Genomic DNA, 24,197 nt, shown 5'->3' with positions numbered 1-24,197 from the left:
AAACTACCGGTACATCTCCTGGATGTCCCATATAAACACATGACTAAGAAATGCTGCTACCTCATCTGATGTCATGCGTGATGGCCTACTGACCACATAGTGTGACATCCTCCCCAGTGGCAGGAAACCCCAGCCGGCAGATAAGCTAACTCCTTGTAAAGGGGGGGATGGGGTTTATGGAGGGCTTATTAGCACCCAGGTCAGATACAAGAGAAAACAACCTAAGGAGAGTGAGCTAAAGTCATGCAGCTGTTTCATTACACGACAACAAGTACCTTGAACAGCAATTAATTAAAGCCAGACATCTTTTCCCCCGGCCCTTACAACTTGCCTCTATACAACTTCACACAGCTGTCTGCCAGTGGCCAATCTATATGCGTATGTGTAGCTTTTTAGATTCATAAACGTGTTTATGTGTGGTTTTGTTGCATTTCATTACAAATGCAGTGCATAGTTCAAAACCTACGAACGTGTGAGCACACATTTTCAAAATGGCTTCTGTAACAGGAGAGAACAGCGGTCATGGGGTCATGTAACTGCAGCTCGGGGCAACAGTCAGGAGCAGTGGGGCGGAAAATTAAGTATTGAATATTAGTCACTGTGAAAGGTTATTGCATTCAAAGAGAAACAGCAGCAGCAATGGCTTCTCTGTTCTCGACCAGACGACCAGGATCCTTAAAATATATAAAGTAGTCTGAATAATGTGACCCCAATGAAATCATCCAGCCCCCACTGAGGCCCCTGCCATCTGTGACATTACGGGTTATGTGTGGGTGGGTGGAGTGCTTGGCCTCCAGCTGTAGTAGCTGCGCAGCATCATTTCCTCCAAGTCTCACTAATGTGATTGCTACAGTAAACTGGGTTGGATTATTTTAAAATATGTACAAGAAGTTAGCAGCTCTTAATTTGATAATTTTAGATTTAGGCAAATACAATTTTAATGCAAAGAGGTATGTCGTTTCCAGCAGGGCAGATTATCTCTTTCTGAGAAGCTTTGTGTGTGTGTCTGTGCTCTTTGTATTTGCTATATATTTGCCTTTTCATCTGAATTCCACTGAGCTATTTTAGGTGCCAGCCAAGTTGTGCAAGACATCGAGGATCTCATTTAGAAAGTAATTGTTCAAAGGCGTCACGCGCATCTTGAATTTATGATAAACACACTTGAAGAAACTGGAAGAGAATATTGGCATGACGACCGCTGAGTCACAGCTGACCTTTGGTCTGTCTGGACTCGCTTTCAGCTGAAAATGTGCATTGGAACATTTAGAGAACAGGGGGCATAGTGTATTTTATTAGATCCATCAGACAGAGCATTACTGTAGTCGGAAAGCCGAGCTGAGATGGTGGAGTTGTTTCAATTAGAGAGAATGTGCAGCTTTGTTACTGAACTCTTGCTACTCTATGGTAATTCACCCCTGCTGAGATGGACTTGGGGCTCCCATAGTCATAATGGTCTCATTTTGACCGAGTTTTAATAGGATTACAGGGGGGATACTGATTGCTGCATTGCTTGTTATTTACCACTGAAGGATTAGATACTGTGTGGAACTTGGCCTGAGGCGAACCTAAGTATATATGTCTAAGTATATTCAGTTGTATGAGCAGAAAATTCATTTTAATGCAGCAATTGTTATTTCTACCATTGTACATTAAATGAACTCATTACTTTTACAAAACGCTCTGCATTCTTTACCTCAACGTAAATCCAAATATTGAGCTGAGAGGTGCCACTGACTCTACAGCATCAGTCCATTCACGTTTTAGTCTTCATAGCTGCTGCTAGTTCCATCTTTCTATGCTTTTTCATTTGCTGTTTTGAACCACGCTGCATAAACGATATCTCTTCTACATATCTTGTGCACATAATGTCAGCTTACATTCCTGTACAGATCTCAGCTGGCAATGCACAGTAGGGCTGAACGATTAATTGCATTTGCGATAATATCGCGATATGTTAAAACGCGATTTCCTAATCGCAAAGGCTGCGATTTGGTCACGTGACTCACGAGAGCAAATCAGTCCGCACTCCGTAGTCCGCAGAGAAAGCATCAACTTAGCACGCAAGCGGTCGCGCCCGTACAGCGCTGAGCAGATTTCTGTCATTCAAACAACTCTGAGTTGTAGTTTAAAACTTGTAAGGGTTTTATTCGGGCTCCAGTCCACACATGCAGTTAATGAATACAGGCACGCAGAACTGAAGGCTCGGTTAGCAACGATTAGCTCTGATTAGCGGTTAGCTCCGGTTAGCTCCATTATAAAGATATGGAGTGGAGGAGACTGCCGCGGAGAGGGGTAACAACCAGACTCTGATAAATGACGTTCGGGGAGCTGTCACAGCAGCGTGGCCACGGTGTTTCAACGGTTTTATTAGTACAGTTAGCTAATCCCACGGCAACACCTGCATGCTACTACTAACGTAACGATAGCCTCTCTGAGCTAGTGCAGCGTCGTTGACGCTGTCATGCACACGGCACGCAACTTCATGAGGGAGGGAGGGGCTGGAGGCAGCTCCTCTCTGTGCGCTGTTAAAGAAAATACACCGATGTATATATTTTACTTATTTAACTGTCTAGTAAAGTTCAAAGACAGTGTTTAAAAAATGCAATCCACATGTTTACATATGTCTATGTAAATAATAATTAAATAATCTAAATACTACTAAGTGTTGTAAAGCCACATTTGTTTTTATATTTCTGCAATCTGCACTTTAGTGTGATTTATTTCTGACTTTCATATGAATGTTTCCACCAGGCTTGGTCAGTGCTCAATATACTACTGGGATTGAAGTAGTTAAATAAAAGAGGTCATTCATATAAATTCACGCATCACCTAATTTCACCATCACATATAGACCTGGCCTCCAGGAAAGAACAGCTTGTTTAATCTATCTAATCTTGTGAAGTTCATACTATACAATGATTTATTGCTAGTTTTTGTTGACTAATACAGAAGACAAAGAGCTTAAAAAATAATCGCATATCGAATCGCAATCGCAATATTTTTTAAATAAATCGCAATTAGATTATTTTCAAAAATCGTTCAGCCCTAATGCACAGTCAGATAAACGCCAAGTGTGTGGCAGAGAAAGATCCCTGCAAGGTAGCCTACTGAAGTTGCACAATACTCCTTCCTCTGTCATTTCATAGTAGAGGGCCAAGAGACTGACAAAAGAACTGGCAAATCCAAAAACACAGCATGCGGTGCACAACATGTGCCAGAGCCAGATTCTGAAACTCTTGACCAAGAGCCTTCAAGTCTCCTGCAACAACGCATCGATGGGAAAGTGCCAAGCATCTGTCCGGATGCTGTAATGTGACAGTAACTAAGTCATTCAATTCAGCTAACAAAGCGCTGACTTCAATGTTCAGCAAAATCCTGCCAGCCATCTCCCTTTTTACGGTGTGTATGTCCCCTCATTTGGGTTAATGAGAGACATATAGCCTAATGCTATAAAAAGTAGCCTATAGCTTTGACAAACCTTACAATTTTAAAGGCTTATTTCACTGGTGCCGAACTTGCATTCTGATTTTCAAAAACAAACCACTATCTGTTCTTGTTCTTGAATTTTTTTTTTTTTTTTGGGCCAACACTGTGGCGATAAACTTTTTAGTAATCTCTACCACACACAACAACAGACATTTCCAGACATTGGCATTTACACATTCACTCAGCAACCGATCTGCAACACAGTTGGCCGAACTGCTCATGCAGCCGTCCAGGACAGGCCATTTACAGAGGCATCAGACCCCTGTGTTTAGCCTCAGGGCTGCACAAATGCTCAGAATGCAAATCAACACAAGCATTTACAAGAACAGACCGTGACCATCAATCAGAGATGTCAACATGGCAATTCCACCTTCGTTTCAACAAAATGCAAGTGGTTTAGGAAATCCTGCCGGTGTCACTGCTGATCTGAGGGCAGCATCAGAGATAAGGATGTCAAAAAGGTGCCTTGCGCCTAATCTCACTAAAAAGAATGAGAGAAAGCCTCTCCCTCTTTATATCTCATTGTGTGCTGGCCCAAAGGGCGGTCTAGAGAGGCTCATTTACAAACCTGCATTATGTAGATAAAACAATGCTTATTCTCACCTGCAGCTGAATGTGACTCAGCTATTATCAGGAGGGATCGTTGAGAAGGAGGTGGGAGGTGCCAGGGTTTGAATGCTGAGCGAGGACCGGCAGGGATCATTTACAGCCAGTTGCTATACATCCTCCCTCTCCCTCTCCCCCTCAGCACAACCCCTTTCCCTGTCCCCTGATAGGTCGATTAATCATTCTGTCACAGAGACAGTGACCCAATCTGCATGTAAGGCTGTGTGGAGAAACTGTGAAAGAGGAGAGGGCTTCTGCAGCACTGCAGATAGGCCACATCTACTGACTCTCTTGTTTTGAGAAGAAATAATATGTAGACGGCGAGACTGCAAGTACAACATCCATTTTCAAGTTAAAGGAACATTTTGGCAAATTCGCTTTCTTGTTGAGAGTTAGATAAGAAGATCAATATCACTCTCAGGTCTGTCCATCAAATATCAAGCTAGAACCAGCAACCAGTTAGCTTAGCTTGGTTTAGGAAACAGCTAGACTGGCTCTGTACCAAGATCAAATAATATTATCCACCTACCAGCGCATCTAAAGCTCATTAATTAACACTTTAAATCTTGTTTGTTTTGATGTTTAGCACAAAAAGTGCATAAATGATAATTCTCCATGTTATTGGGGGTTATGTACCGGACTATTTGGCTACGAGCAGTTGCCAGAGAACCAGCACACTCCAGGAAGTTGCTGGTCCCAATCAGGAAATAATCTGGCACAAATCCACTATAAAACACATATTTATCGTTTTAACACTATGGTTTTAGTACCAGTTAAAGAAACTAAGAAAAGAAACTTTAAGGAAGGTAAAACTTAGTTAATAGTGAGGAATTTGTCATCGTTAAACATTGCCACACTAACTATTTCCCCCTGCTTCCAGTCTTTGTGCTTAGCTAAGCTAACAGCTGCTGGTTGTACAGAAAGAGTGGTATTGATCTTCTCATATACTTCTCGCTCAGAAAGCGAAAAAGCGTATTTCCCAAATGTGTCAAACTATTCCTTTAAACTAACTACTGAATATACCGTATGTGCAACTATCCATACAGAAAATCTCAGCGTAAATTCAAAGGCTTTTGCTGTAAGATTGTAGGCGTTACACAAAACATCTCCAGTATGATGAAACACACTGAAAACATTCTCACTCATTCTCTACAGCAAAGTGTTACCCTGCTCTGTAGTTTGATCCCTCTGACCATCACATATCCTATCTTCCAAGAGAGCTAGATGGTGAGAAAAAAAAATGCTACTAGAGGTCTCGCAAAAAAAAAAAAAAAAACTGGCATGTTTTTTTCCCTCTGAAGATTAAATAGTGATGAAAATTCCCCATCAGCACAGCCGGATGCTGTGAATGGTGACAGCATCTGACCATTTAACACTGAAGCTCTCTGCCATCGTCTGCCAGAAATACATCATCAAATGGGCTGGGGCCAGGACTGGGAAGGCTCAGCTCTCACCTGGAGTGAGAAGCTGACAGCGGCTGAGCAATCCCAATCATAGTTGTGCTAATGTGTCAGAGAGAAAATCACTAACTCATTCTCAGAGTCCAATATGGGTGGCTTTGTCATTTTGAACATACTAATGCTTGTGGAATACTAATAAAAAATTAGTAGATGAAGAAGTATTTCAACCTAATGAAGCAGCGGGAAGTAGGAAAACAAAGATGATGTGGGTGAAAGAGGGCACACCCACGCAAGCAAGACACTCTAGGAGGCTGCACAGTTAGAATAAGCCTTTTTTATTTCTCTGTTCTTCTTTCAGCAATCGGGCACCAGCTGCCTTCTTGGAGGGAGCCAAAAGAAAAAAAGAAATGTGATTGGTGAACTTCAAAGCATCCTCTCATTTTTCTGGTTATGTATGAGGGATTCTGAGAGTATTTCTCAGCGTGAGAGCCAATGGAAGCGGCAGCCCGAGGTACGGACTTAATGAGCCTGCCTGAATGTTTTAGAGCCTGACCAAAAAAAAAGAACCTGCAGAGCATGCTCAGTATCAAATAGTCTCTTGCACTCCGGATACTGAAGAAGTAAACGTGTACGCAGGTACAGTATGTACCCAGCTGCATGTATATACATATAATATGATCTCTCACATCCTCCACACTGTGTTTGTTTACTATACTCCTGAAACCTGAGTGTTCCACATACAAGCAATTGGCTGAATCTGAATTACAACGCCAAAGACTCTGGGGAGGGAATAAACCTGATTTATATTTATTTTAAGATGTTATTTCAGGATGCAAAGCAAAAAATAAATTATTCTTTTTGTGCATAATGTGGACATTTTTTTATGTTTGGATTTGTTATGAAACTGCAGAGCTAAAAAAAAATAACACCCAATCTATTCATAGTCAGTTTGTTATAATGAATATGAATTTAATTGGATTAAATGAAAACTCTGTTGTGCTAATGATGAGCCTGATGCAGTCCTGCAAGAGTCAGCATTAGGTAGTAAGAGAAATAGCAGCCCAATATAGGTTTTGTCCTTGGTACTGTCACCTCAGTGCTGCCTGTGCTATATGTCCCATGAGAGACAGCAGAAAAAAAGAGCATCCTGCAGCACTTTATAAAATCCCCACCCTCTACTCTCTAGACTCCTCAGCACAACTGCCAGCCTCTTTTTACGTCTGACCACTCACTCTCACAAAATAAAGAGCACTGCGGCTTGGGTCTGCTTTGTTACATGGCTGCTACAATACAGTAGACCTGAGGTATTTTGGTGTATTGTGCCATTTTTTGGCTCCAGTTGTTTGTTTCTGTGTGTTCAGGGAGGTTGGGAGAGACGCCGGTGTGGCTGCAGGGATAAACAGAGCATCTGTCAGTAGGGCAGCCTCCTGGCCACTCTCCAGGAAAGAAGTACTACACCGGCCAGGCAAGCTAAATGAGGCATGATCAATGAGAATAATCTAAATCCAGAGCTACACCCCTCTATCCCTTTTCTAAAAACAGTGCCTGATGTGCCAGTGCCTGCACACAAAATGGGTGAATACAAGGTCCATAGCTAGATCCTGGGGCAGATCAGGATCCAGAGGATGTTCAGTAATCCCTTAACAAAGCTTATTAATTAGCTTTGAGTAAAGTTTGGACCACATGCACCAGGAAGTAACATGCACACAGCGCCTGAAACCAACGAAAAGGAAACTCTAAGTTACATACAGCCTGTAAAAACTACAACAGCAACCCCCAGCCTTAAATGCCTCATAACTCTATTCCAGATTCCTCAAAGGAAGTGTTCAAGCAATGCTGAGAAGAGAGTTGAAATACGCCCTTACCAGCACTACCGTAATTCCGTAATCCTGTTCTCCACAAAAGGCTAACCCATTCACCAAAGAGGCACTTAGGGTTAATGTTACAATGCCTTAATACCGTCCCTCGACCGCTCTCCCATCAGTACCAGAAACTGCAGTCTTCTTCGCACTGTTTCCACTGCAGCACTACTTGTTCTCCCATACACACACACACACACACACACACACACACACGCTCACTCATTCTCTCTGTGACTACCCCCACCTCTGCTTCTCTCAATCCCCTCCTCCTCTACCTCGCTCCACTCTTTCTATCTCTGTCACTGAAAGGATCCCCCTCCCCTTTCCCCTCTCCCGCTTTCTCTCCATCTTCCATCTCTCCATCCACTCCAGCTCTCACTATTCGGCCGGCTGATTTGTGATGCTGCTCACAAGGTGCTGTATGCAGCAATATGTGCCCTGGTCCAATGCATGAGGGCAATCTAAAAAGCATCCACATGCTCTACTGTCCGACCTGGCATCCACACCCTCGTTCATACAGCACAACAGCTCGGGGACTCCACAGATATGTTCCTGAACTGCAACTTCGTGAAAAGAAGAGTGGATGAAAATAAGTAAACGGGCATACTGTAGATGAGACCTCTAGATAATAACACAAAGACAAGAAGAAGCCCGTCATTTGCTGTGTGCTTACCCCAGCAATAGTCTGCTGCTGAGTCTCTTTCTGCCTTGCCATCCCTATCCATTTATCTGAATTATGTCTTTGGACTTGCTCCGCTCCCACTGTCATCAAGGAAGAATTTAATCCTATGACAGCGGCACAAAGACTAGCAGGGTATGGCATATATAAGCTTATATATATATATATATATATATATATATATATATATACGACGAGTCCTTGGTATGATTTCAAAACCTTTTGCTGACATCACACTGCTTTATATAAGCAAGGGGAGCTCAGTAAAGAGGGTTTTTAGTATGCTCCTGTGATAATAATGGCTGTGATAACAAGGCTGAAAAATGAAATAAATCATAGTGTAAATGCTGCAAAATTGTCAGCAATGCACTCTCAGACCCCTTAGCTCACACTGCTTTTTCCCCTTTACAGTGGATACTGTGTAAATCTGCTTATTTAATGACAAGATGTGACGCACCCTTTGGTTTAACACCAACGCTGAACCAGACAGTTTGGAGCCTTTCGGGCAATACTGTGTGTCACCGAGGATTATCATCGTCCCCCAGTGAATCACACTCCTTACTGACCAGCAATGAGCACTTGAACAAAAAATCAATAAAGTTTCAATCAGAGAAAATGGAAGGTATAGAGAGAGAGACAGAGAGAGATATGCCTTTTTTAATTTCAAAACATACAAGTGGAGAGAGAGAGAGAGAGAGAGAGAGAGAGAGAGAGGAATGTAATTTATTTCCTGTCTATGGGAATACCACTTCTCAGCGTAGGGTCTGGGCAGCAATGCATGGTTGCTGTATTTTTTTTATTTATTAGAAGTGATGTGGTAAATATAGGGGAGGTGAAGCAGTCCCAATAAAACGCACATAGAGAAAAATGACACACGCACAGCTCTTTACATCGTGATATCTTCACCTTTGGATGTAGGTTGCTAAAGTGTACAAACTCAAAGCGGTGAGGCTGTATACTCTATATTTTTCTTGTTGTCAACAAATCCCATGAAAACATGTGGCAGTCCGCCTCTCAATACTTTCCCACTCCCCTGCCCTGTCTGCGGCACTAATGTGTTCCCACTGTAGACCTAAATCAAAACTGGTCACAAATATATATTTTGCTTAATTTTTCAAAAGGCTAAATAATGATGTGCCCTGTGTGTTCCCACTGTAGACCTAAATCTTTAAAGCAAAACTGGTCACAAATATATATTTTGCTTCATTTTTCAAAAGGCTAAATAATTTCCTGAAAAAGCTGGGCATTGTAGTTTTAGGCAAATGTTACTCAAACAGGATTTAATAGTGCATTTGTTGGGGACTATTTTCAGCTGCGGATTGATACACATTTGGTTTGTACCAAGTGTTTCACTGCACTAGGGTGGTGTATGCAGGATTGACTCAAAATAACAGTTCATTGTAATGAAGGAACATGTCACCCAGTGCAACCGCGTGGCTCATTGATGTGTTTGGAATAGTTTTTGGACAACAATGGAGCTCTTCTAAGCTAAATCAGGCTTTGGCTACACCGACAATACTTGCTAGCATGATTCATTGCTGGTCGACAATAAGAAGAAATACAGAATATCGCCTTTCAGGATCACAGAAGTAAAAGAATCCTGGAGGGTGGCTGCTTCAGCTCTTCCTGCAGCTCTCCACCTCCATATTGTTTTGTGAAGGGTGAAAGTAAAATGGCAGCCTTCCAATGCGATTTGGTCTAAATAAAGCCCAACAGTTTATATTCCCTCCTCATCAACAATGTGATATGACATTTAGGCCTTGCTATCGAACCTATGAAAGCTAATCAAGCCTGTATTCCTTTGTGCACTCTTTTCCACAATGTGAGAGATATCTTACAGCCCAGTGCCCTGAAATCCAGGCAGGTCTGATTCAGTGTCTGAGTGGGAGCAGGATATTGATCCAACCAAGATTCATAGCATGCTGGGTAAACCCACTGTGAGCAACACAGGCATCTGCCCCATGAGACATGAAAGACATATGCATAGTGATTTTTAGTGACAGATGACAAATGCGAATACTCTCATCGTGGTTTTTTACTGCTGACTATTGCTGCTACAGTAGACACATTAAATACAGTAATAATCTAGTAATTTCATTGAGTAAGTAGTAAGGGAGAAAAAACTCCATCAGACCTTACTTTGAACTAAACAGGCCAAGTCTCCAGAGTGATTCAGTGCAACCTAGAATACATATTTAATAAGGTATGCGTGTTGTGGAGACTAACTGCAATGAGCTTGCAGCCACGTATTAACATCGCTCAGTCAATGACTATGGGAAGCGTTTAAAATGCATCACCCTACCTAGCCTTTTGTAACAAAATCACATGTAATGCCATGTGTTTTCCTGAGCAATGAGTAAAGGCACATGGCTGTGTTTTAACAAGGTGACTTTATTTCAGAGATGTGCTCGGAGATATTAGACAGAACCTTGACAGGAAGTAGGAAAATAGGAAAGTAGGAAGGATGACGAAGAGAAAAGACTGTGATGCTTCTTTTCTATGCAGGGGATATGACAACAAAAAACAACAACAACAAAGATGTCCCGATACTGCTTAAACAACACACATGCACAAGCGATTACATCTAGTGCTTCTTTTTTATCAAGTGAAGATGATTTATGTCTCCGGTGGTCCCCTGATCTCCAAATATTTAAGTGAATGCTGCCTTCATGTAGTGTGGTAAATGTACAATGCTGTGGCTGGCAGTCAGGGATTAGATCTGGTTCTGTGTCTGTGCTGGGATGTGGTGCTGCAGATGTGAGGTGCAAAAATGCAATACTGAGTGTTTCATTGGGTTGGCCCATTTTAGATCTTGCAGAATGAGAGGGAAACCCTTCTGCTAGAGCCATGTCTCCACACTGCTGTTCATAAATTGCTACAATGTGTGTTATTGCAACTCGAGATTGCACTGGGACTGCAGGTGACAATGCCAATTTAGGACTAAATGGCACATTTTGGGATTATATCTGTTTCAATAACAACTGTAGTTTCATAGATTGCACAAATCAATACTCACAACTACTCATGGTCAAAATGATATCACCAGGTGCATGCAATCATTTAAAAAATAATATGAGCCTTGTGTAGAGCTGAAAGTTTCTTCCCCTCTGCAGGCAGCCTCATCAACAAGGCCCCAACCCCCACTGACAATGACTTAATCCCCCTCCCCCTCTCTCCCCAGTCACTTCACTTTGCAATAACCTTCATCCTGGACTATACATCTGCCCATTGCACATACTATATATTTTTTGCATTCTGCACTCAACCAAATCAGCCTCCTTTTTTTTTTATACTAAACAGCTATTTTGTATATATTTGTTACTATTTCTGTATTTATTGTTTCTTTTCTTATTAAGGTTTAATGTTTGTTTGTGCTTGTATTAGAGTGCTGATCGGGCCGCATTTTTCTGTCCGAGCCTGGCCCGCGTCCGACAGGCATTAAGATATTTATGTCCGAGTCAGACACAGTTAAAATCTAATTTTTTTTCTCATACTAATGACACATGTACGTTTGTTTGTGTGGAAAGCACGCTTTCATTAAGCAACTGTAGGAATGCGTTCGGAAATGTCAACAGATGAGCACACGGGGCAACCAGCGCACGTTAATAAGGTGTTTAATTTAAAATGTTCAACGTGTCCTGATTGCGTCGTTTCCGACCGTGGTCAGAAAACCAGGGGAGACTCGTTACCTCCAGGGCCGACATTATAAAATGAATAACGTCAGGGTTAAAAATCCCGTTTCTGGTGAGCAAGTGAATGAACTTGGCTTTCAGTCTGGGGTTTATTTCGGACACCGCACACACTGTGTACAAAACTTAAACTTATTCCACCAACTCTGCTCCGGTCGCATCTACACGTCTGCTTCCTCTTTCTCTATCTCTCTTCTGCCCACTTTCCACACACGCACACGCACACGCACACACACACGCACACGCACACACACACACACACACACACACACACACACACACACACACATGCACTGAGCTCTCTTAAGGCTCTGACACACCAACCCGACGGCCGACCTTCGGCAGAAAAGGCAGTTGGACTGAGTTGGTCAGAAACGTGCCTTGGAACACACTGCAGCGACACCCTCTTGAGCGTACGTTCTGTGCGTGCGCGAGACGTAATACGTGCTAATCTGTATTGTCGCCCAAAAAATGAAAACCGGCAGCTGATTGGACGAACGCGTCACGTGGGTCTGGCTTCTCCAGAATTTCAAAGCCAGACCATCACGGCTTGTTTGGAATACGATCTCATATTTTACGAAAATAGCTCACCGTTTGTATGTTTTGTTTCTGAAAACAATTTAAGTGAGAAATAGGCCATGTAGTTGCTGAGTCTGTCTTCATTTCAGATTGACAAAGGTCAGTTTAAAAGATCTTCGTCAGATTTTGAGAGACTCTAGTCACGCTCATCCCGCTCGTCATTTCCGGGTTAGCACTCCACCAATCAGATTGGTCATTGAGTCCGACTGCCCGCCTTCCGATTCAACATGTCAAATTGGCCCAAATGAAGGCCGACGGCTCCTCCGACTGACGACGGCACGGAACACACCGAACAGACTCGAGTCTGAGACTGTCCGACGGCCAATAATTGGGTTGGTGTGTCAGGACCTTTAAATGAGCCGCAGCACCATTTTACAACAAATAGGTGTAACTTACTGTGTCAATAAAGTCCTTTCTGATTCTGAAACATTTAATGGATTAATCAACCAAAATAAATGAGTTGATAATCCATTAATTGTTTCTGTAATTTTTTTCATTTTTCAACATGCCAGTTCCAGCTTTTAAAATGTGGCAATTTGCTGCTTTCCCCTGTCTTATGTTAGAGTAAAGTGCATTTTACAAGAAGCAAGACGTCACCTTGGGCTCTAAGGAATTGTGATGGATGATTTTCACTATTTTGGTTGCAGACTAAACCGTTTATTGAGGAAATAATTGGCAGATTAATTGGGTGATTTATGTCCCTACTTGGGAGCAAACCATTTTTTTTTTTACTTTAGTTGTTGTGTAAAGCCATTTTTTTAAACAAAATGATTTTACTGTAAAATATGTTACATAATGCAATAATGTGCTATTTTGAGTACATTTTTCATCTTCTGTAATATCACAATATGTAAAGCTGCTATGACCAATATTTTTATGTTAACAATGGATCACTTGACAACTTAGTGACATACTGATGAACTCATAGTGACAAACCCAGCCAAAAATTATCACTTGACTCTGCAGCCCCACTAAGCTCTGTCAGTTTATTGTTTTTTGTTTTTCCACCCCGCAACTTTTGGTTCACTCTTCCCGCTCATGGCGTTTTCAGCAAAAAAGCTCTAAAGACCCACTGTACACTACCTGTTCAGCACCAAATAGCAGACAGATACAATCAGTGACTAGCTGGTAAACATAGTCGAATATTTAGCAGCTAAAGAGATATTATAGATATTTCCCTCAGGAGTTGGTGGAGACCAAAACAGAGCTAAAATAAGGGTGAATGTTAGACTTTGATTTGGTGACCAGAAACAGGACAGCAAATGAATGACAATTTTCAAGTGGCCAAAAAAAAAACAGTTGAGCAGTTGAGGTTCAATAAGTTCTAATTTTAAAATCTTTGTGTTTGAGATCTTATTAATTATGTAATATTAATTATTACTGTGCTGCCTCATTCAAAACCAGAGATAAGGATGAAAATATGGGCTACTCCAGTTGCTCTGTGAAAAAGAGAGAGTATCAATATGCATTTAGTAAAAGATACAACCGCTAATGGTGCTGCATTTTCAAACAATTGCGCACCACCACTCCCCAGGGTAGGAATTCTCATTCAGTAGATGTTGATCAGTGTTAACAGCAATGAGGCTAACACAGGGCAGTGAGGGCTGAATAATGGCAGATGGCCATAGTAACAGAGTCGGTATAAAAGCAGCGGCCAGTAACTCGTCCTTCAAGGCGTGGCTATTGTCTGATAGGGTTTATTAGCTTTCTGTAGCCTTTGAGACACCGGAGCTTCCATCACTCATGGAGATGACTCTGATTAATCAGCTGAGTGCTGGAGTGCCAACCAATCCGACAGTAAATCATGCTTGTTCACAGTGGGCTGCACCTTCATCCTCACCACGCATTGCCTGCCCACTACACACTGCAGTGGGCTCCCTCCTCCCAGGCACAAGCAGAGCTTTTCTAAGAACAGATGGTAGAGTGGGGAAAACCCAACTCAAGTTTCATGCTGACATCTAGTGGAGTCCAAAACATGTGATTACGCAAGTCTATTTACATATATTGTTGTAGTCTAGACTGGTTTCATTTTTGGATTCCATGCTTAATAATAATACAATGATATGATATGAAGTATAAATAATTCCATTCTTTAGCAGGAAATTAATATCTACCAAGCAATTTATGATAATCGACATAATTTTCGTTTCTGGTCAATTAGTGCTTCACCCCACAGCTCATCAGAGTGTTATATTACTGGACAGTTAAAGAAAGCATCCAGCCATAGACAGACCGCCATCTGGGCGATGCCTTCAATGAACAGTACGGACACGGAGTCGAGCTGGATTTCTCATAGGACGAGGAATGGATGTTATTTCTGAGAGGGGAGCTGCAGAGGATGGAGGCATCTAACAATGTGCAGGGATCTGTCTCCTCTTAAAGAGGACGGTCACAGCAATGACACTGGACTGCTTTGATGGAGTGGAGAATCTCCTCCTCCTCTCTCTCTCTCTCTCTCTCTCTCTCTCTCATAACCTTTAAGTCTACAGCATTGGCTCAGAGCCTCGACTCGCACCACACACAATATCTTTGCTGGTGGGATACTTACAGCCAAATCTTGATTTCTTGAAAAGTGGTTGGATGTAGGCTAATCACTGTGAAAATCTTGTCAGTCAGAAACCCTGAAAGAGAAAGACAATGTGAACTCAGGGAGGTATAGTTCATTCTCAAAAAAAGATCTGTATTGTATTTCTTGGAAAAATGTGGCGAATTGAAGTTGATTGCAAACTTTTGCTGAAGGTAAATCCCCTCTTGATTATGTAAATGTGCAGTGTATATCTTTTAAAGACAATCCATGGCATTAAATGACACACCTAGTCTGATTAGCAGCCTTGAGTAAAACCATGAAAAACGAAACTTTCAATGTACACAATACAGAACCTTATTACAGCAAAAAATCGTTTTGAGCCAAGAGAAGAATATTGATAGCTGTCTCCCTCTCACATAAACAAGCTGAAATGTGGCTGAAGCCAACTGTTTTTGATCCACAAAGCTGCAGGGCAAATAAATGATGACTGAAAGCTATCTATTGCATAATAAAGCTCAGTTATTAAAGTTATTAAGAGTGTTAAATAAAATGGAGATAGAGATAAAGATAGATACATCGTCATGTCTGTACATTAGATATGAAGATACAGCCATAACATAGTTGGCTTAGCTTAGCATAAAGTCTGACAGGGAAAAACCTGGCTCTGTCTAAAGGTATAAAAAAATCTGCCTTCCAGCACTGCTGTAGCTCATTAATTAACACATTTCACACATCTCATTTATTTAACCCATACTGGACTTCCTGGAGTGTTGTTGTCATCATAAGGTTAACAGGGAAGGAGGGAATATAACGTGTTAATTAGATAGCTTAAGACGTGCTCGGCTATAGGCTAGCTGCCCCCCCTCCCCGTTTCAAGTGTGTTGGCTTAGCCTCTCCTGATATCACTGTGATATCTATTTTCTCATGTAACTCTGAGCAAGAAAGCGAATAACCGTTTCCCCCCAAATGTCAAACTATTCCCACCAGCTTCAAGTCACTTTCTTAGCAGCATACTGTGATCTGCTGTGCCCTTTAATATGCTTGCAAATCACAACGTGCTGACGACAGAATTAAAGAACTTTTATGATCAGTCGAAGCCTATTCGTGTTCTTATGCAGACCTTTGAGGGTATTCTATTTGTGGCCCCATTTCCTTCTCCTATTTTAGCAAAACAATCAATTTCATGATTCACTGGACTTAATTGGTTTATTGTAATTGTATCACGAAAGACATCCACAGGGAGAGATAACCAACTTCAATTTGTGCACTTCAGTGAAGTGTCACCGGCATTTATTCTGTGAATTATATGAATTATATATATTTACTTTTTTTTTTACACATGCTCAAAACTGTTCATTTTTCCATTTAAATTGCTATTTAAGTAATACCCTTGAGATCAATCCATCATTAGGATGATCTGATGATGCCTTAAAATCTATGATGAAAACGAACAGTGAAATAAATGGTTTTCTATACCTCGCGACAAGACAACAAGACGGCTGATGAATATCGTTGCACTGAAGAAAAATGTGATGGTACATGGAGGAGACTATAGACAGGGGACTCTTCAGGTTCATGCACAATGAAATACCTGCAGTCCTCGTAGAAACTCTAGGAAACTGTCAAAGTGAGTTGTTTTCAGCTAGCTGAGGGGCCACAGTGACAGGGAGGAGAAAAGCAGTGCTTTGACACTGCTTCACACTGCAGCACACCAACAATACAAGTGGCATTTTATTTCAAACTGAAAGGTCAAACCACATGGACTGAATTCACAATCAAAGAAACAAAAAACACTCAATCAAACTTGATTAGAATCTCAAACATAAAAGTTCTTGCCTGTTATACACTTATATTATAAGAAGATGTCACAGCAGAAATACATGTTATCAGGTAAGGGCACATTTCAGGTCAAATCTCACTCAAAAAAAGAGAAATAATTATTGAAAGATCATAAATTGGCTAGCTGGCAGGGCAACAGACAAGCCCTTATGTGCAGATTCTCAGATACAATCACGTTAAAGGGAATTGCCTCTCGGTGAACATAATTGGATCTTTTTCACACCTATTTATGGACCACACTATACAGAGGGGAAAGGAAAGGGAATTTAATGAAGACTTTTTTTCTTTTGGTTTTCATTTCAAGTCAATGTCAGTGAACCATCGTGAAGATGGAGTCATATAAAAATAACCATTGATAAGCCAAATCAGTCAATGTCAGAATGTAGGTGTCACCGGATGTTTGATGACTTTTAGTAGATCTAACAGGTCTCAATAACTCAATCAAAAAATAAAAATACCGCAGCAATTTGTCAGCACAGTTTAGGGCAAGTTTTCAGGGTCTTAAGGCTGCATTACAGTTAAATTGCTGTTGAAATTCTGGCTGGCCATCACACCAATAATGATGGCTTCTTAAAATTGTCTTTGTGTGTTAATATCTTCTGAAACCAATAATAGTCATCTCCGAAATATCATCAGAGCATTTTATCAAAGTTTTTGTCACAAAATTCTTCTTTTTCTTTTTGGTGAAAATGATTCCCAAAGCAGTGTTTAAGCTGTCTGTGCTGTCCGTTTTTATTGACTCTGTCCACAGCTGTGAGTTTGTCTCATTGATTAAACAAGTCCACAGTAAGAGACTTGAAATAAAGCTTTCTTCTAATATTCCCAGTTACTAAAATCACACTGCGGTCCACGAGACAGAACATTCTCTGATTTATGTTCCCTTTTATTCCCCAACGGATCTCAGTTTGATGAAGAGGACAATGTAGTCACAACAACTGGAAAAGTCACTCAGCAGCAAACTCCAGAGCCTTTCCATTCTTTAACGAGATTACTGTGCAGCTTCTCAGACAGCACTTGAATTGCTGAGCCCCCGAGGATCCCATGTTTTCTCTCTCTCTCTCTCTCTCTCTCTCTCTCTCTCTCTCTCTCTCTCAGTCTCCCCTTCTCTCTGTCTGTGTCTGTCTCCAAGACACGTGGCTCTCCATGACTGTTGCTCCCACTCAGTCAGGGGAGGGGGGACTCATGTGGGGCAAAGGGAGCCTACAGGAGACTTTTGGGGGCTCTCAGTTGCCTTGCGTTCTCTGGAGCGTAGCGTATGAACAATTCAAGATGTGCACACGTGGTCGAGGAGCTTTCCACGCAGGAGGAGATCTGGCCCAAATTTAATCTCTCTATTGTGAGGATGGAGGGTTAGAGGGAAAAAAGGGCCATGCCTGCTGAAATCCCACTGGCAGTGCTGCAATGCAGGGGTTTAACATAGAGCCAGAAGGCAGGCGAACCCATTAAAGAACTGGCCCTCTGATTACACACTTCACACATTTTAGCACAAACACAAATACACACAGCTGGACCAATGCATGCAAGAACACCCACAAAATCTGATTTGATCTGAGATACATGCATAAAGAGTGTTTGACAGGCAGAAAAGAGCAATTTTGCCATCATAAAATGCAGTGACGCCTACATAGAGTTTAGTAAAGCAGCTCTGCTTAATCTTCGTCACGTGTAATATTTGCAGCTCTGTGAAGGATAATCAACTTAACTCATAAATTTCCAAATGAGTAAAAAGGTAGTTCTTAATTTGCATATTTTTGGAAGCCCCTGAAAGCTTTATCTATCAAGTATTTCTCTATAATAATAAACATTTATGTCTAAATAAGCTATACTCAAAGTAAAAAAAAAAAAAATAATAATATATAGTAATCATTTCTTCATCAGGAGCGTGTGGGTGTGGTTTAATGGTCCTGAATCCTGATTGGTGGATAGAGGTATGTGACATCGCCCTTTTCTATCTGAGCCCATCCCACTTCAAACCAGTGAGGAATACTGAAATGTGAAATAACCTAAAACTGCTGTAAGTGTGGCAGAAAATATCGTTTGTGTGCAATCCCATCACTGATAGTAAGAAGCTGATTGAGAAAACAGCGCCTTTTAAGGTTATTTAAATGATTTCTGTGTTGAAAGGGTTCACCAATGGGCACCATTTGTCTGAATATAAATCGAGGTGGAGGCTTCCGTCGGCTTTACTGTTTACTGTCCATACAGTCTCCCAGTGTGTGAGAGGTGAAGGGCGTGATGGGTGGTTGCTTACATGACAGACTGCTGACTGTGGGACTCTTTAATAGTCAGCAGAAACAAGCAATTGAGAACACTTTGGCTTCTTCACGCTCTGATTCAGCCAGCACGGAGACAAGAGAGAGAAACAATGCTGTCCATCAAACTTTTTCTAACCTGAAGTGGTTCATTTGAATTTGAAACTGAAAGTCAACATTCATGTGTAAGGGAAACAGCACAATAAATGATAATGTAATGTAACTCATTTTACAGCTAGTCTAAACTTTTGTGAATCCAGTTTTCATTTTATTTTATTTTATTTGGTCTAACTCCTGTTTATACAAGCTTGTGGAAAATCGTTTTCTGATTCGTAATCACTACCCCTGGATTTGTTCCAGTACTGCCTTCACAGTTTCACAGCTGCTTTCAGTAAAAACCTCAAAGGCCATCACCTGTCTTCAACCTTTATTGGAAGTGTGTTTAGCTCTCTGCACAGCTGTGCACCCATAGTACACACATAGTGAGGGCAGACAAAGGACAGTTACCCAACAACCTCTAGCAGAGATCTAACCCTGATGTTTCAGGACTATCTCGCATTAAGCCCAGCAGGGATCGTTTAAATTTAAGAGCACAGCTTAAAAAACAACTGTGTTGGGCCACAGATCTATCAGCTAAATTTAAAATGTCTGCATCAAATCAATTTCAACGTCTTGCGTAGCAGCAGTTAAAAATTTATTGCTCCATTAGCCTCATGACACAGCAAGCACCAACAAGAAAGATTTAGCCTTTGCGTCATTTTTTCAGTCTTCGCAACTTTTAGGAAACGATGATCTTACTTCACTTATTTGAAGCAAGTGCTATTTTTCACAAAGCTGCTGTCCATAAATCCTGGTGGAGAGCGCTTACTTCCCTCTGGCTACCTGCCTCACTGAGAGACAAGACCTGTGTTTATGTGCAGAAATAAGGCCATTCATCATCCATTCCCAGAAAAATAGTCAACAGTAGGGACGAACCAGCGCACAATTCCAGATTAATTGCTTCCCTCCATGCCTGCCCGGTGAATGAAACATAACACTACAAACCACAACAGACAGGGAGAACTTTATTAATTACACATGTGTACCGAGTCAAGCGTTCTCTGGGATATGTTTTCATGCTAATCGAATGTGTCTCTAGCTTGAAACAAGCTAGCGCAAACCTCTGATCGTCGGGGCACGGGTAAAGTAAAAAGAAATTTATATTTCTACACCACTAACAAGGCTCAAAATAGCACCACACTTCCACGGCAGCATAATGAGGGTCCCTACATGTAAACCGAAGCATTGAGATTGTACAGACAGTTTATTAAAAAGATAGATTATAAAGACAGTAGCAGTAGTAGCAGTAATCAGCAGTTTGCGCTATCTTGTTTCAAGCTAGAGACATTCAATTAGCATGAAAACATATCCCAGAGAACGGTCGACGATGTGTTTATTAACCCCTAGGTTCATTTTGCGCCGGAATTGTCCTTTAAGGAAACAATGAAATGTATCAATTTATTTTCTGCTTTTGACTATTAACATTGCCTACATCTAAATGACAAATCTGATTGTACAATGCATCGTTTGAGTTAACAACTTATTATCTTTATGGGAATAATTGAATGACTATTATGGAAGAGGACAATCTGTGCAAAGACAAATAGATAAGGCGAGAAACACTCAAAAGCCGTCAGAACTTAATGTCTCTGATTACATGCTTCCTGAGAGCAGTGTGGCTCTAGAAAAACAACATACTCCCCAGGGGACCAACAAACTCTCATAAATGTCAAATAGGTTTTAGTAACGTGCTTTGCAAGCAGCTGTTTTGGGACAGGGCTGCTCAACATAATAAAACCATATTACCTATCAAGGTCTATCGAGAGCTGGAGGAACAATCAATTCTCATACTGTTTAGTGAGTGCCACATTTCTGATCAAAACTAACACAACAATTCCTCTTTTATATTTTAAATCCTTTATTTTAGGATTGTATTTTAGAGATTTGCCTGAAATGGCTGAGAATGAAGAGTGCCGTCTTGTTATGCCAACCTTGTCAGAGGAGGGTGGATGTTCTTTTCCGCTCCTTGTAATGCGGTCAAAGGTATTGTAGGACAAACGATAGACAAAGCCGCAAGTGGCAAACAGAGTGGCTGCTCATGGGGATCATTCACCTTCACATCGTCAGTGAATTCTGTTACAAGGCAGGGCCCAAATCTTGGAAACCACTGTGCCATTAGTCAAACACAGATTGGGTGTGACAGCTAACCTCTCATGGTGATCTCCTCGCACCACGTAAAAACTGACTCTCATTGCTGCATAATCATGCTGTACTGATATCAGTCTCGCAGCACAGTTATAGCCTGTAGAACAAAGTAGAGACACATTTTTTGCATCGCTTTTATGTGGAATAACAGACAGACAGGACATTATAACCATCTAATGAACTAAGTTAACTACAAAACTCTGTCAAACATTTAAGAAAATGAAAAGGCACTCGGATAGCACTGGCCTCCATCAAGGCCAATAATCCAGTCTTTTATTGATATGCAACTCTTTTAATGTTTTTTTTTTAAGATTTTTTTTAGGCATTTTAGGCCTTTATTTATATAGGACAGCTGAAGACATGAAAGGGGAGAGAGAAGGGGAAGGACACGCAGAAAAGGGCCGGAGGGCGGAGTCAAACCTGCAGCCGCTGTGTCAAGGAGTAAACTTCTATATATGGGCGCCTGCTCTACCCGGTAGGCTACCCAGGTGTCCAATGATATGCTAATCTGCAAGCGCAACCAATATAGAATACGTATATGTCTGGATATATTTCCAAAAACTATTACAATTATGTCAATATTAGGGGTGTCACCAAAAATTCAGTAGTCAGTTCCAAAAGTAAAATAACACGATTCTTGATGCCAATTTCGATACCATGATAAAAAAAAAGGATTTTCTAAGATTCCATGTACTTGAACTTGAAACATGAACTTCTTTATTAAAATATTTGAAAAATATCAAAATGTCATAACAAGACATACAAAACATGTGCAATAGAGCATAGAACAACATAATAAAGTGCAATTAATGGTCATAGTGCAACAACTAGTGTCCCCAGACACATTCCAGACTTCCAGGCATCTTTTCAAAAGGTACTGTGCAAAAACAATAACAGTGTTTCTAAAAGCTGCATGACCAGAGATTTTACAAACCCCGGGTAAATATTGGAGATGTATTTGAAAGATGGAGCCAAGTTGGCTAATTTCCTCCTGAACAGGTAGCTAAGCATTAGCTTCAGGCGAATTTATCACAGCTACAAGGGACGGGCATTTTATGTCATTTCAACATCCAAGTACTCACATTGAATTATATAGCTAGAGTACCCGAGTTGGTTACTCGCAAAAACAATTGAGACACAGCCAGTAAAGTGATCCCGACTGGTCCTGGCTAACGGCGCCATGCTAACCCTGCCCTGCTAACTGCTAGCTAATGTTACCCGGAGGACCAGGCAAACGGCCACGGTCGTTTACAACGTGTAGCCTGTTCAGCGGCCGTAGCCAACAACGGTAAGTTATTTGAAGCCAAGAGAGGGGGGCTGTAAATCAGGAAGAGAGGGCCGTGAGTTTGCAGTGAACAAGCCGTTTTTTAAGTTGGGTAGAATCTATCTCCGTTGACTCTCGTTCATATTTTTTCAAAAGATATGTCCCATGGACCGGAAGTAGAAAGGCGTGATTTCGGCCACTTGTTCGTGACCTCCTACTTCTGAATGTAAGTATCGACTGGAACACTGTGAAGCGTATACTGCCCCCATCAGTTCCAGAAGAGGTGCAGCACCAATGCTGCTAACACTGGCATCGGCGCTCACGGTGCTTACGGTGCTTCAAAAAAATGGGCATCGTCGGTGTTTTGTCATTTTAGAACCGAAAAGTATCGCAAGAATCGATTCTCGTGACATCCCTAGTCAATATATAGTTGTGCTTAGCTGAAGCCTTGGCTTCTCAGCTATGCATTTAATATGTATCTAAATTGGAAATATTTTACATACGTATTTAGTTGTTTTACGTACAACCAGATAACACTTTATTATCATGTACAGTACATATGTACAAATATCAAATGCTTAGACTGAAATAACATCATGAACATGGCAGCTTTAGTGTACAGGAAAACCCAGCCCAGCATATAATATAACCTCTATATCATCAACCACTGCACAGCAAGCAGCAAGCAGCCACACGTTACCGTCATCGCAGTCTGGCTTACCGGATGTACAGTGCTGGGATAAAGCCTGGAGCTGGATGTCCCTCCCCTTCCGCTATCTCCACTGTATGTTTTACAGCTTAGCGCTGCCCACAACGGTTTTGATTGTTTTAAAGAAATACAAACAAGCCAGTGTTTTTTTCCCCCTATTATAAACCAGATAGGTTGGCAATGCGAGATTACAATCATTGTGATTTAGCAGAAGAACCAGCTATGTTACATAATGCACGATTTAAGGGTGACGCTGCGTAACGCTAATACTATAACAATCACACAAACAAAAAATGAAATTCGTCTCTGAGTGTTTGTCTGTGGCGTCCCGGGTCACAGGTGCAAACGTTAGCATAACGGAGAGGGCCAAAATACACAGAGCTACCTTTAAAGCAGTAGCCCCACCTAGTGGAAAAGTCACACCACACTAGGCCTGCACGATTCGGGGAAAAATATGAATCACAATTTTTTAGCTTAGAATTGATATCACGATTCTCTGCCATGATTTTTTTCTCACAAAGTGTAAGTGGCAGTACCAAACATACTTTTTTCTGGCACCTATACCACATTGCGCATCACCACAACCCTGTAAACATAGAGGCTTCAACGAATAAAGAAAATCAAGTACATACTGGCCATTTAAGTACACTACACTACCAAAAATAGTGACATATAACACAGTGAACTAAATATGGCCCTGATACAGGCTCTATCTGAACTCCTTGAACATGTCTTTACATAATTAAAACATGTTAATATCAATGTCAAATGCTTTCAATAAATTAATTGAAGGAGAAAAAAAAAGAAATCGAATCAAGATCGCGATTTTATAACAATTTATCATGCAGGCCCTACACCACACCATTGGTAACTAATGCCCATGAAAAATAATTTGTGTACCCTAGCAGTTTTTCTGTAATCCTGCTAAAACAAAACCAACAAACCAAGTCAAAAACATGAGCTCCTCGGCGGAGCTAACAACCTGTCCTCTGTGACTGAAACCTTCAGTCAATAATCAACTGCTCTTTCTATAACACTATATACAGCTGAGCCACAACATG

At 41.2% G+C, this 24,197-nt stretch overlaps 1 protein-coding gene across 5 annotated transcripts in view; it reads right to left on the bottom strand.

The window, feature by feature from the left end:
• LOC120558697 (synaptotagmin-2-like) overlaps positions 1–24,197 on the bottom strand; it is a 66,256-nt gene that overhangs the window by 23,943 nt on the left and 18,116 nt on the right. For 2 of the 5 annotated variants that reach the window (XM_039799842.1, XM_039799847.1), the window contains exon 3: positions 14,850–14,922. The exons of 1 other annotated variant lie outside the window; for it this stretch is intronic. The gene's annotated coding sequence lies outside the window, so the exon portion shown is untranslated. Of the gene's footprint in view, positions 1–4,089; positions 4,109–7,357; positions 7,553–14,849; positions 14,923–24,197 lie in introns of those variants that run through there. 2 more of the 5 variants (XM_039799844.1, XM_039799846.1) reach the window with 2 other exon arrangements.

Source organism: Perca fluviatilis, chromosome 5 (assembly GCF_010015445.1).
Source record: "Perca fluviatilis chromosome 5, GENO_Pfluv_1.0, whole genome shotgun sequence".
NCBI lineage: Eukaryota > Metazoa > Chordata > Actinopteri > Perciformes > Percidae > Perca > Perca fluviatilis.
This window is presented reverse-complemented; position numbering and strand designations above follow the sequence as displayed.